The sequence below is a fragment of the Pteronotus mesoamericanus genome, unplaced genomic scaffold (assembly GCF_021234165.1).
Source record: "Pteronotus mesoamericanus isolate MK-2021 breed Mesoamerican mustached bat unplaced genomic scaffold, CSHL_Meso_final contig_411, whole genome shotgun sequence".
Lineage (NCBI taxonomy): Eukaryota > Metazoa > Chordata > Mammalia > Chiroptera > Mormoopidae > Pteronotus > Pteronotus mesoamericanus.
Genome location: NW_026555154.1, coordinates 163,064 through 177,839, shown reverse-complemented (window position 1 = coordinate 177,839; position 14,776 = coordinate 163,064). Strand labels below are relative to the sequence as shown.

At 39.4% G+C, this 14,776-nt stretch overlaps 1 pseudogene; it reads right to left on the bottom strand.

Annotated features, from left to right (window-relative positions):
• Nucleotides 1–13,026: 13,026 nt before the first annotated feature.
• LOC129073551 (40S ribosomal protein S2-like) lies at nucleotides 13,027–13,902 on the bottom strand (annotated as a pseudogene).
• Between the last annotated feature and the right edge of the window lie 874 nt (nucleotides 13,903–14,776).

The window sequence follows — 14,776 nt, the reverse complement described above, 5'->3', positions numbered from 1 at the left end:
GCAAGGTTTCTCTTGAAAAATCAGCAGATAGTCTATGGGAACTCCTTTGTACACAACTGTCTTCTTTTCTCTTGCTGCTTTGAAGATTCTCTCATCTTTAATCTTGGGTAATGTAATTATGATGTGCCTTGGTGTGTGCTTCCTTGGGTCCAACTTGGTTGGGACTCTCTTAGCTTCCTGGATCTCCTGGAAGTCTATTTCCTTGGCCAGATTGGGGAAGTTGTCCTTCATTATTTTTTCAAATAAGTTTTCAATTTTTTGGTCTTCCTCTTCTCCTTCTGGCACCCCTATGATTCCGATGTTGAAACATTTAAAGTTGTCCCAGAGGTTCCTAAGCCTCTCCTCATTTTTTTTGAAATCTTGTTTCTTCATTCTGTTCTGGTTGAATGTTCATTTCTTCCTTCTGCTCCCAATCATTGATTTGAGTCCCAGTTTCCTTCTCTTCAATGTTGGTTCCCTGTATATCTTTCTTTATTTCACTTTGCATAGCCCTCATTTTTTCCTCTTTTTTTTTTTTTTTTTTTTTTTTTTTACCATATTCAACCATTTCTGTGAACATCCTGATTACCAGTGTTTTGAGCTCTGCATCTGATAGGTTGGCTATCTCTTCATCACTTAGTTGTATTTTTTTCCTGGGGTTTTGATCTGTTCTTTCATTTGGGCCATTTTTTTTTCTCAGCACTCCTGTTACATGATGGGGCAACACATTTTGCTGGCCTGTGGTGCTATATGTGGGGGAGGGGTCAGAGAGGGAACTATGCAACTTGCTCAGCTCTTGCTCTGCTCTCAGTCACTTCCCCCACTACCCACAAGCACACTGGGCCCTTCTGGTGTTGATTCCCGGGTGGGAGGATTTGTGTACACTACGGGACCCTCTGGGTCTCTCCTACAAACTCTCCTGTGAGGCTGGGAGTTTCTCCTACCACTGTAACCCCCACAGGTTTTTCCAGCTAGAGGTTTTGAGGCTTCCTTTTCCCACACCAGAACCTTGGGTTATGTAGTCTGTCTTGATCCCCAGTTGTTCCTCCCAGTTTACCAGAATGCAAACGTGGGCCTACCTGGTCCACCAGCTTCCACCTTGCCATGCATCCTCTTCACCACAGCTGCCTGTCTTTGTCCCCCCTACCAGTGTGGATTAATGTTTCTTCTTTAACTCCTTGGTTTTCAGACTTCCATACAGTTAGATATTCTGGCAGTCCTGGTTTTTTTTATTTTGTTTTGTTTTAAAATTTTTCGTTGTCCTACTTTTGGCTGTGCAATAAGGTAAAGTGTATCTACCTACACCTCCATCTTGGCCAGAAGTCCAACATGCTGTATTCATGAAAAAGGTGTTATCACATATAAATTATACCATAGTTAAGTGGCAAGGGAAAATCTTGATACAAAAACTGGTAGAGATTTTATATTGCTGACACATTGCAAATATTTTGTATATAGTTAATGGAACTTATAAATTTATAAGAAAACTTAAAATTGAAAAATAACTATATACAAACTTATAGTGGAAGGGAAGCTTATTTTTTCTGTTGTGCATTCATGAAGTATCTGGATAAAATCCTTTGGAACATCATCAAAGTATAAACTATATGGGAAAAAAATGGAACATGGTAACAATAAAAAATATATCTTAAATATACAAATGAGAATAATATATATAAAGATGTTTATAGACATTGACATAATGGACAAAAACAGCCAGCTGCTACTGTAATAATGCTGGGATTATTATTGCAACAAAAGTTAATTCTAAATTATTATTTAGCCCAAGTTTCTAAAGCTATTGAAATTTTCTTTGAATGTTTATTTTGATTCTGAACCGGGACATATGATGTTAGATTTCTGAAGTACATAATTTGAATAATAGAGTGACCTTGCATATTTTGATTAAAGCTATGAAATTGAAAGTTAAGAAAACATGCAAAATAGCCAGCCAGAAAAATCAGATTTTATTTCATAGTGTTCAACCTAAGCGAATCAATAGCAACCATGATGACTGATCTGTAAAGAATGTACAGTTTCTGGAATTAATGGTCACCAAAACAAGAAGCAAGTGTATTATTTTACCAAAAAAAAAAAAAAAACCCCACAGATTTACAAGTGTTTCAGAAGAAAATAAACACACAGTGTAATACATACCCAACTTTAGGGGTTTTTTTAATACTCAAATTAGTTTATTATAATTCTTTATCAACTTTAGTTCTGTGCAGATAAAACTTCTCTAGAAAGCAGCCTTTCAAATCTGTAACAGTTTCATCTTCAGCCTTCAAAGCTGAGGTCAGTAAAATATGTGCTTGTAAGAACCATACATTGTCTTTGAGTAGTCACCATCACTCTCAGAACAATAGTTAAACACATGTATCAAAAAAGACAAAGACCACCTTGTCAACAACTGGTAAAAATCCTCAGTCATGTGCACATATGGCAACTGTGTAGATTGTGTAGATGTTGGTACCAGTAGTTGACTCCCACCTAGATTATGGGGCCAATGAAGTTAAGATTCTGACAGTCAACGGCCATGAGCAAGGGTTGGGTGGGACATGCAAGACAGGTTCGTTTATCACAGTCCTCAAAGGTGAAGGAGGAAAAAAGAGCTTAACTCTGTGAGAACGCAGCCTTAAAGAGGGGGAATATTCCAATAAAGACTATCAAGAAAATTCTTCCTTCACAGACTCAAAAAACAGAACAAATTCTTCTTTGATTGAGGGATTAATTTAGGATGATTCTGTTCCTGACCACTGGACCTTCTAGATCCCTCTCTAGAAATCTGGCACATGCCAATCTAAAAAAAAAATCTGCTTACCTCTATGTGGTGATCTAAGTCATCCTGTCTATCCAGAAAGTAGTGGTTTTGTTTTTGTGGTGGTGGTGTTTTAATGAGAGATAGAGAAAAAAAAAATTTTCATAGTAGGAACCTGGAATTTTTTTAATTTTTCAATTACAGTTGATATCAGTATTATATTACTTTCAGAGGTACACAGTGATTAGACATGTATTAACTTACAGAGTGACCACCCTACAAATCTACACACATGTGACACTATACATAGTTATTAAAATATTATTGACCATATTCTTATGTTATACTTTACATGCCAATGACTACTTTGTAACTACCGATTTTTTATTCTAAATCCCTTCTCCATTTTTTCCAGCCCCTTAGCCTCCCTCCCATCTGACAACCATTAAAATGTTTTCTGAATCTATGAGATCGTTTCAGTTTTGCTTGTTTATTTTGGGTTTCTTTTGTTTTTAGATTCATAATAAAAGTGGAATCTTATGGCATTTATCTTCCTCTGATTTATTTCAGTCAACACAGGACCTTCTACATCCATTCATGTTGTTGCGGATAGCAAAATTACATTTCTTTTAATGGCTGTGTCATATTCCATTGTATATATGCACCACTTTCTCTTTATTTATTCATATATTAATGGACACTTAAGTTGCTTCCATATCTTGGTTATTTAAATAATGCTGTAATGAACATATCAATGCATATGTCTTTTCAAATGAGTTCTCAGTTCCTTTGGATAAATACCTAGCAGTGGAATCATGGGGTCCTCTTTTCTCTCTTGTTATAACCTTTGTTTTAAAATCTATTTTGTCTAGTATAAGTGTTGTTACCCCAGATTTTTAACTAGTTTCCATTCTCATGAAATACTTTTCTTCCATTCCTTTATTTTCAGTCTGTGTGTGTTTTTCAATTTGAAGTGGGTCTCTTTTAGACATCATATGTAAGTGTCTTGTTTTGTTATCCCTTCAGCCATGGTATGCCTTTTGATTAGAGCATTTAATCCATTTGCATTTAATGTAATTGTTAATAGATACATAGTTATTTTCATTTTATTATTCATATTTTTAATTTTTTTATTCTTAAAGGAGACTTTAACATTTCTTATAATACTGGTTTGGTGGTGAGGGACTCCTTTTGCTTTTTCTTGTCTGGAAAGCTCTTTATCTTTTTTTATTTTAAATAATAGCCTTGCTGGGAAGGGTAATCTTGGTTGTAGATCTTTGTTTTCTATCACTTTGAATATTTCTTACCAATCCCTTCTGACCTGCAAAGCCTCTGTTGAGAAGTCAGCTCACAGTCTTATGGGAGCTCCTGGTAGGTAACTCTTTTTCTCTTGCTGCTTTTAAGATTTTATCTTTGTCTTTACCTTTGCCTTTTTAATTATGATGTGTCTTGGTGCGGGTCTCTTTGGGTTCATCTTGTTAGGGACTGTCTGTGCTTCTTGGACTTGTATGTTTATACCCTTCACCAGGATAGGGGAAATTTCTGTCATTATTACTTCAAATAGGTATTCAATTTCTTGTTTCTCCTTCTGGTATCTCTAGAGTATAAATGTTGTTATGCTTGATGTTGTCACAGAAATCCCTTAAACTGTCCTCATTTTTTTTCGGACACTTTTTTTCTCTTTACTGTCTGATTGGGTGTTTTCTGCTATATTATCTTCAAAATCACTAGTTTGATTCTCTGCTTCATCTAATATACTGTCAATTCCCCCTAATGTATTCTTCACTTCAGAGTGGTTTCTTTTTGTGGTTTCTGTCTTTTTTTTAATGTTGTTGAAGTTCTCATTAAGTTCCTTAAGCATCCTTATAACCATTGTTTTTAACTCTGTATCAGGTAGATTGGTTGCCTCCATTTCATTCAGTTGCTTGTTTGTTTGTTTGTTTGTTTTTTCCCTGGACATTTTTTTTTTTTGTTAGTTTATTTGGGGCATGTTTTTTGTCTCCCCATTTTGGCTGGCTCCCTGTGTTTGTTTCTATTCATTAAGTAGAGCTGTTACGTCTCCCAGTCTTGGTAGAGTAGCTTTATGTCTTATAGGGTTCAGTGGAGCAGTCTCCCTGGTCACCTGAGCAGGTGTTCCAAGTGTGTCCTTTGTGTGGGTTGTCTGTGCCCTCATGTTGTAGTTGAGCCTTGATTGCTTTTTGGAAGGATTGACCCTAAGACTGACAGATTATGAGGACTGGCCATGACTACAGTGGAGGAGCTGTTGTGCAACAGCTGACCCTACAGAGCAGCATTCGTTTTAGGGAGGCACTTGTGCCAGCTGAGTCTGCCCTTTGAGCATGTCATTTTTGGAGGTGGTTGGGTGGTGTTCTGGTGTGTTCTGAAGCTGACCACCAGGTGTGTTGGTCCCAGGGCCTCTCGGAAGGTGCAGGCCAAGGTCACCTTCTGCCTGTGCTCTGTCCAGGGATACCTGGTATGAACTACAAAGTGATTTGCAGATAGTTGTCACTTTTCCTGGACTTGGTAGGTACCTGGGAGAGTCAGAGCTATGAAGTGAGGCTGCCTACTCCTAGTGCTAGAGTTGAGGCTATTTAGCAAGAGGTACAGGGGCACAGGGAGGCCAGATATTGCTTGTTTGGGGTTTTTGAATCTTTGAGAATTTTAAGAAGGTCCAAAGCATGAGCCAAGACAGGCTGTTTGTAAGGAAAAGCTACTGCAAACCACTTGGGTGGGTGTGAAAGTTGAGTCAAGTGAGTATTGCCAGGGCAGAGAGAACAGTGTTAGCCAGGTTTGATGGAGATCCAGATATGGTCCTTACCTGTCCCTGTAGGGGGGTGTACTCAGCAAAGAAACAATGGTTTCTGCCAGCTGTATCTGGAAGAAAGCTACCCCCTCCACTGCTGACCCTGAAGCCAAGCAATTCAGTCCCTCCCCATATGGCCCTTCTGCCTTTTGAGTTGTTTCCCAGCACTAGAGCCAGAGCAAGTGAGTCTGTCAGTGAGTAATGCATGGGAACACCTTGGACTCTAGGATCCCTCCATCTCAGTCAGACTCAAACCTTACTGATTTTCAGAGCCAGAAGTTATGGGGCCCTGACTGGTATGGTTCAATTTGTTGAGCATCATCCCACAAAGCAAAAGGTTGTTGGTTTGATATCCAGTCAGGGCACATGCCTGGGTTATGGGCCAGGTCCATGGAAGGGGGCATGTGACAGGTCGCTACACATTGATGTTTCTCTCCCTCTCTTTCTTCCTCCCTTCCCCTCTTTCTAAAAATAAATAAATAAAATTTTTTAAAAACAAATTGAACATATAGAAGAGAATAAAAATATTGCTTTTAGAGTGCATTATAATTTAAGTGACCATCTACTGAAAATGGACTGCTATATACATCTGTTGGTATACATGACCCTCATGGTAACCAAAACCAAAAACTTACATGAAATGCATTTTTAAAAAGAATCTAAATATAGCACAAAAATATATCATCAAATCACACATGCACATACACAAAATACAAGAGAAGAAGAAAGGAACAGGACTTACAAAAACAATCAGAAAACAACTAAAAAATGGGCAATAAGTATATACCTATCTAATCATTACTTCAAGTGTAAACACATTAAATGCTCCAATCTATAAACAAAGGGTGGCTGATTGGATAAAGAGCAATTCCTATTCATTTTCCTCTTAAAAAAACCTTACTTCAAATCTAAATATACACAAACTCAAGGGAAAGGTATGGAAAAAGATATTCTATGTAATTGGAAATGAAAAGATAGCTGGGGTAGTGATACTTAGACAAAATAAACTTTTAAAGACTGTAAAAGAGACAAAACCACTACATAATGATAAATGGATTGATAAAAAAAAAAAGACACAATACTTGTAAATATTTATGCACCCAACATAGGAACACCAGTATGTATAAAGCTAGTATTAACAAACATAACCAGATAAATTCACAGTCATACAATAGTAGAAGAGGACTTTAGCAGCCCACATACAACAACAGATCAGCCATATAGAAAATAAATAAGGTTTCATTGGCCTTAAATGACATATTAGTGCAGATTGACTTAACAGATATATACAGAACATTCCATCAAAAAACAGCAGAATACACATTCTTTTCAAGTGCACATGGAAAATTCTTCAATGACAGATGCATGTGAGGCCACAAAACAACTATCAATAAATATAAACAGATTGAAACCATGTCAAGTATCTTTTCCAATGACAATATGAAACTAGAAGTCAACTAAGAAGAAAAAAAGGACAGAAACATTAAAAAAGAACAAACAAAGACCAGCATTAGTACAAGAAAGTAAAAAAAAAAAAAAATATGAGACCAGAAATAAAATAAAGGCTAAAGAAAAATTTAAAGATCAATGAAATTAGGAATGATTTTTGTACTGGACATAAAACTATCTATTACAAGGTCGCTGTAATCAAAACAGTCTGGTACTGGCATAAGAACAGACACATAGATCAGTGGAACAGAATAGATAGCCCAGAGATAAACCCATATCTCTATGGTCAATTAATATTTGACAAAAGGGGAAGAAGCATAAATTGGATTAAAAATAACCTCTTCAACAAATGGTGTTGGGAGAACTGGACAGCTACATGCAAAAATTGAAATTCAACCACCAACTGGCCCCAATACACAAAAATAAACGCAATATGGATAAAAGATTTAAATATAAGTCGCAACACCATAAAAGTCCTAGAGAAGAACATAGGCAGGAGACTCTCAGATATCCCATGCAGCAATATTTTCACCAATATGTCCCCTAGAGCAAGGGACATAAAGGAAAGAATAAACAAGTGGGACCTCATCAAAAGAAGAAGCTTCTGCATGGCTAAAGAAAACAACAGCAAAATGAAAAGGGAGCCAAAGGTATGGGAAAATGTATTTGCCAATGATACATCAGACAGAGGTTTGATCCCCAAAATATATAAAGAACTCACAGGACTTCACTCCCAGAAGACAAACGATCCAATTCAAAAATGGGGAAAGGACCTGAACAGACACTTCTCCAAGGAAGAGATACAGAGGGCCCAGAGACATATGAAAGGATGCTCAGCATTGGTAGACATCAGAGAAATTCAAATTAAAACTACAGTGAGATACCACTTCAGACTGGTCAGAATGGCCATCATAAACAAATCAACAAAAAATGGGTGCTGGCAAGGCTGTGGAGAAAAGGGAACCCTAGTACACTGTTGGTGGGAATGCAGACTGGCGCAGCCACCGCGGAAAACACCTTGGAATTTCCTCAAAAAGCTAAAAATCAAACTGTCTTTTGACCCAACGATTCCACTGCTGGGATTATACCCTAAGAATCCCAAAACACCAATTCAAAAGAATCTATGCAGCCCAATGTTCATAGCAGCAGAATTTACAATAGCCAAGTTTTGGAAGCAACCTAGGAGCCCATCAGTAAATGAGTGGATCAAAAAACAATGGTACATTTACACAGTGGAACACTATGCAGCAGAAAGAAAGAAAGGGCTACTACCTTCCGCGACAGCATGGATGGAATTGGAGAGCATTATGCTAAGTGAAATAAGCCAGAGGGCAAAAGACAAATACCATATGATCTCACCTATAAGTGGAACCTAAAAAACAAAACAAACAAGCAAGGAAAATATAACCAACAACAATGGAAGAAAAAAGAAACCAACAGAATCAAGAGGGAAGGAGGGGGCGAGGCAGGGAAAGGGAAGGGAAGGGTCAAGTCAAGGAACATGCATAAAAGACCCGTGGACAAAGCTAAAGTGGAAAAGGATTGAGGGAGGGAGGATGGGGAGGGGAACAGGGGAAAGTGGTGGTGGGAAGGTGGAGACAAATGTATTTGAACAATAAAAAAATTTTTTTTAATTTTTAAAGATTTAGAAAAAGCAATGATTTTTTTAAAAGATACACAAAATTGAAAATCCTTTAGACAGACAGAGAGAGAGAGAGAGAAAGAGAAAGAGAGCGTCCAAATAAGCAAAATCAGAAATGAAAGAAAGTTACAAAACAATACCACAGGAAAACAAAATATCATAAGAAACTATTACACAAAAATTTACACCATCAAATTGTAAAACCTAGAAGAAATGGATACATTCCTACACACATACAATCTACCAAGATGACTTGAGAAGAAATAGAAAACCTGAAGGGGCTGATTATTACTAATAAGATTCAATTGATAATCAAAAAACCCCAGCAAATAAAAGTTCAGAACTAGATCACTTGACAGGTGAATTTTACCAAACATTGAAAGAACTATTTAAAAAAAAAAAAAATAAGAGGAAGGAACGCTTCCAAACTCATTCTACCAGGCCAGCATCATCCTGATACCAAAACTGGGAGAAGACGCTACAAACAAAATTACAGGCCAGTATCCTTCATGAAATAGATGCAAAAATCCTCAACAAATATTAGCAAACTGAACTCAATAATACATGAAAAGAATCATATGCCAGGATCAAGTGGCATTTATCCCCAGGATGCAAGAATAGTTCAAATCCAAAATTCAATCAATGTGATATACCACCTGAATAAAATGAAGGATAAAGTCCATATCCTTTCTATAGATTCGGAAAAAGCATTTGATAAAACTCAACATTCATTTATAATAAAAATTCGGAACTACGTAGATATAGAGAAAATGTACCTCAACATAATAAAGTCCATAAATGACAAACCCACTACTAACAACACACTTACTTAACAGTGAAAATCTGTTCCTCTAAGATCAGGAAAAAGGCAAAGATGTCCACTCTCACCACTTTTATTCAACATAATACTGCATGTGCTAGCTACAGAAATGAGACAAGAAAAAAAAATGAAAGTCATCCAAATTGGAAAGGAAAAAGTAAAACTCCTTATTTGTAGATGACAGGATAGGAAATTCCAAAGATTCCACCAAAAAACGCTTAGAAGTAATCAATAAATATAGTAAGTTGCAGGATACACAATTAATATACAGAAAATCTGTTGTGTTTCAATATACTAATAACAGTAAATCAGGAAAAGAAATTAAGGAAACAATTTCATTTACAGTTGCATCAAAAATAATAAAATAGTCGGGAATAAATCTAGCCAAGAGATCTGTACTCTGACACTAGAATAAAATGGTGCAAGATCAAAATGACAACAAACAAGTGTTGGTGAGGATGTGGAGAAAAGAGAATGTTTCTCCACTCTTGGTGGAAATGTGAATTTGTACAGCTATGATGAAAAACAGTATGGTGATTCTTGAAAAAATTAGAAATACAACTACCATAAAATTCAGTAATTCTATGTCTGGGTATTTTTATTCAAAAAAATTGAAAACATCAACTTGAAAGATATATGCACCCTGTGTTCACTGCTGCATTATTTAAAATAGCTGAGAAATGGAAGCGCCCCAAGTGCCCATTCATAGGATTGGATAAAGAAGAACTGATACATATATACATTATTATGTACATGAAATATTCAATTCATTAAAAAGAATCTTGCCCTGTCTGGTGTGACTCAGTGATTGAGCGCCAGCCTGCGAACCAAGGGGTTTCTAGTTCAATTCCCATTCTAGGGCACATGCCTCGGTTGCAGACCAGGTCCCCTGTGTGGGGTGCACAAGAGGCAACCAAACATTGACGTTTCTCTCCCTCTCTTTCTCCCTCCCTTCCCCTCTCTAAAAATAAATTAGAAAAACCTTTTTATTTAAAGGTTTTTAAAAAATTATTTTATTGATCCAATATATTTGTCTCCATTTACCCGCTACCACTCTCCCCTGCCCCACTCACCCCACTTTCCCTCCTCTATCCTTCCCCACCTTGGCTTCGTCCATGTGTCCTTCACACCTGTTCCTTGATCTGACCCTTCCTTTCCCCTTCCCACTACCTCGTCCCTCCCTCCCTCCCGTCCCTGTAGTATTCTTCTTTCTTTCAATGTTGCTAGTCATATTTTCCTTGCCTGCTTGTTTTGCTGATTAGGTTCCACTTATAGATGAGATCATATGGTATTTTTCTTTCACCTCCTGGCTTATTTCACTTAGCATAATGTTCTCCAGTTCCATCCATGCTGTTGCAAAGGGTAGTAGCTCTTTCTTTCTGCTCTGTAGTATTCCATTGCGTAAATGTACCATAGACAGCTACATGCAAAAAATTGAAATTCTACCACCAACTGACACTATATACAAAAATAAACTCAACATGGATAAAAGCCTTAAATGTAAGTCATGATACCATAAAAGTCCTACAGGAGAACATAGGCAGGGGACTCTCAGATATCCCATGCAGCAATATTTTCACCAATATGTCCCCTAGAGAAGGGGACATAAAAGAAAGAATAAACAATTGGGACTTCATCAAAATAAGAAGCTTCTGCATGGCTAAAGAAAACATCAGCAAAATGAAAAGGGAGCCAACTGTATGGGAAAATATATTTTCCAATGATACCTCAGACAGTGGTTTCATCTCCAAAATGTATAAAGTACTCACACAACTCCACTCCAGGAAGACAAACAATCCAATTAAAAAATGGTCAAAGGACCTGAGCAGACACTTCTCCAAGGAGGATATAGACAGGGCCCAGAGACATATAAAAGGATGCTCAGCATCACTAGCCATCAGAGAAATGCAAATTAAAATCACAATGAAATACCACTTCACACCAGTCAGAATGGCCATCATAAATAAATAAATAAAATCTTTATAAAAAATAGAATAAAATCTCGCCATTCATGACAACACAGATGGACCTAGAGGGTATTATGTTAAATGAAATGAGTCAGTCAGAAAAAAAACATGTGATTTTACTTATATGTGAAACCTAAAATAGAATACAAATAAAACAGAAACAGATTCCCAGTAACAGAAAACACGTTGTTAGAGAGGAGGGAATTTGAGAAGATAAGCAAAGTAGGTGAAGGGGCTTAAAAGGTATAAACTTTCCGTTATAAAATAAATAAGTCACCAAGTTATAATGTACAGCATATGAAATAAAGACAATATAATAATTTTGTATGGGGACAGATGGTTACTAGGCCTATCACGTTGATCATCTCTTAATATGTATAAATTTCGAATCACTATGTTGTACACCTGGAACATTGAAAGTCAATTATACTTCAATTAAAATTTTTAAAAAAAAGAAAATAAACCTTTCTTTACTGACCCTGCAAAGTCACAATTTTCAGGTTTCCAACCTGTTACTCCTGCTGTGTTTCATCCAGGCAGTACTCACAGGACCCAGAAGTGGATGTGGACAGCTGTTCTTGACCATAGCCTGTTCAGGCTGGTCAAGAAACCTGCCATGGGGTCTGCCCTCTGTCTACGGGAAGGACTGAGTTCCCATCAAGGCCCCCATGAAAATGCTATTATTGAACCACAGCGTGAAAGAGCCCAGTAAAAAGGAACAAACCATTGATAACCCCATGCTTACTTTTACTTACATTCATGTCTGAGTGATGGGGAAAGCTGGAGCAGAAGGACCCAGTAAAATATCCTGGTCCTCTCAGGGTGTCCAAGGCTGCCAGGCAGGATATGCAGTGAGGAGGCTAGGGGAGGAGAGTGGGAGGGGCAGTCAGTAAAGGGGTGGGCTTAGGGAAGGGGTGTGACAGGAAGGGGTGTAGGGAAGATGGGAGGGGAAGAGAAACTTCGGACAGTATGGGAAGGGGGGGAGAGTTGGGGGTCAGATAAAGTCCTAGAGAGGAGGGAGGAGGATATGCACAGGTGAATAGGGTAGCAGGTCAGTAAGTCACAGGTAAACAAGGTGCTAGTAGCAGATGAAGTGGACTCTCAGGAGCAGTGGGAGATGTGGCTCCCTCTTCCTCCAATGGTTCTCCTGTTTGGGTGCCCCCTTCGCAACTGGATGTTTTCTGCTCCCGCTCATCCCTTGAGGACTCCCTGGGAGACCCTATTCGTAGAACTCCCCTCCTCCAATGCCCCATCACAAGTCATCTCAACTGACAGGTCCTATCTGGAATCTTTCAGGCTTGTGCCTTCTGGACCTTCCCAACCCCAGCTCCCTGTCCCCAACTTCTGCATGCGCTCTCCTTCCTTTATGCACTCCCAAGGTTTCCCATGGGCAATGGCTTAGAAACATATAAAGCAAAGGATGACAGGACTGCAAGAAGAATCACACAAGCATAAGAGAGAGGTTTATACACCCTTCTCTCAGCAACTCATGCAAAAAGCACACAGAACATCTGTAGGTTGTGTGTGTGTGTGTGTGTGTGTGTGTGTGTGTGTTTATTTATTTATATTTTTGACAGGCTTAATTCATTTTATTTTTCTTATACAAAATTATGTGGTGACCACAGCTGGATCCTGGGTCATCTGCACACTCTGGGGTGGATCTTTACAAGATGGTCAGTGAATTTCTGATAGTGACACTTGGTGAACAAGGTATCTTTACAGAGATTGGTGTGAGATAGCTGTAGCTCTTGCAGGTGACATCAAAGGTGGCCTTGGTGAAGTTGCCCAGGGTGTCAGTGCAGCCCCTGGCTGAGGTGTAGCAGGTGTTGCTACTGGCCATCAGCAGCAGTTTCCTGGGCACAGGGGCTGAGATGATGCCAGTGTCTCTGGGAACAAGGACAAGATGCACCAGCACAGAGCCACAGCGGCGATCGCCTTGCAAGGGCCAGTGTGGGACTAGCCGATCTTGTTCCCCAAGTAGCTTCACCACAAAGGTACAATAGAGAGCTTGGCCAGGATGATGGCCCCACAGATAGCAGTGGTTACTTCCTTCGAGCACTTAACAGACCAATATGTCCATTGTAGTCCTCAATGATGACAAATGCCTTGAACCAAGTCCTCTGGCCAGCACATGTCTGTTTTTGCATGGGGATAATCTTCAAAACCTCACCTGTGAGGGATGCCCCCAAGAAAAAGTCAATGATCTTATATTCTTTGACGGCCGGGGAGAAGAGATAGATCTCCTCCAGGGACTTGATCTTCATGTCTTTGACCAGGCGGCCCAGCTTGGTGATGGGAATCCACTCCTTGTCCTTGGCCTTGCCTCTATGAAGTCCATGGTCTCAGCCCCAATCCTGACCCTGGCTGTGACCTTTGCCCAGCCCTGGATGTTGCTGCCAAATCCTCCAAGGAAGCCACAGTAGCTTCCCATTCCAGGGCCCTCTAGTCCTCTAGGCTGCCCACAGCACTGGCATCATCTGTCATTTGGCATTTCCCCAGGGTCCCTCTGTTCCAGGTTCTTTGCCCACTGCCCTTAGAAGTTATGGCTTTTGGTGGCAGAGTTTTGGAAAGGGGAAGGGAACTATTTGTTCAAGGGTTGTGTAGGTTTTGGGTTGTGAACGCTGTCATTGGGTTTTGGAGTCCCTTTGGGACATTCACCAATGCACAGTCCTGCCTTTCCCCCATTTTGCCCTGTCAGACCAGTTGGACCAGTCTGGGGTTCCTTCCTTCAGAGGAAGAGGAACAGATGTCCAGAACCTAGTTAGGCAGGCCTCTCGCAGCTCCCAGTGCCATCAGCTGTGTCACCGAGCTCTCTATTTCTTAGTCCAAAGCCATGTGGGGCATTCTCATGGCCCACTAGCAGGAGTCCTTCCTCCCCTTTCCTTCCTGCTTGGTCTTCGTCTTGTCTCCCCCACCCCCTTCTCCCTATGACTCCATAGGAGTGAGCCATCTCTGAGCTCTCCTGAACATGCCCTGTATCAGGGGGAGTTGGTTCCTAGTTACATCTTGGGTTGGAGTTGTGCAGACCTTCCTGATTGGTTTTATTGATATGCAAAATAACTGTATTTGCATGGGAGGTGTAGAGTTGTCCTGTTACTGATATGCAAGGTGACTCTAAGTGGTTCTGCTCCTTGTCTCCCATCCCCCATGGCAGCCTCCCTTGTGAGGGGGGAGAAATATCCTGTGTTTTTCTTGAATGCCCCAAGTTCTGGACCCTGTTGCAAATTCCCTTTTGGGGGCACCCTAGCTGTACCCTGTTACAAAAATATCTACTTTGGGGTGATTAATAGTTCTAATGTTACATATAGTTGCAAGAATGAGCCACTCCCATCTTTGGCATGCACATACTATTATGGTA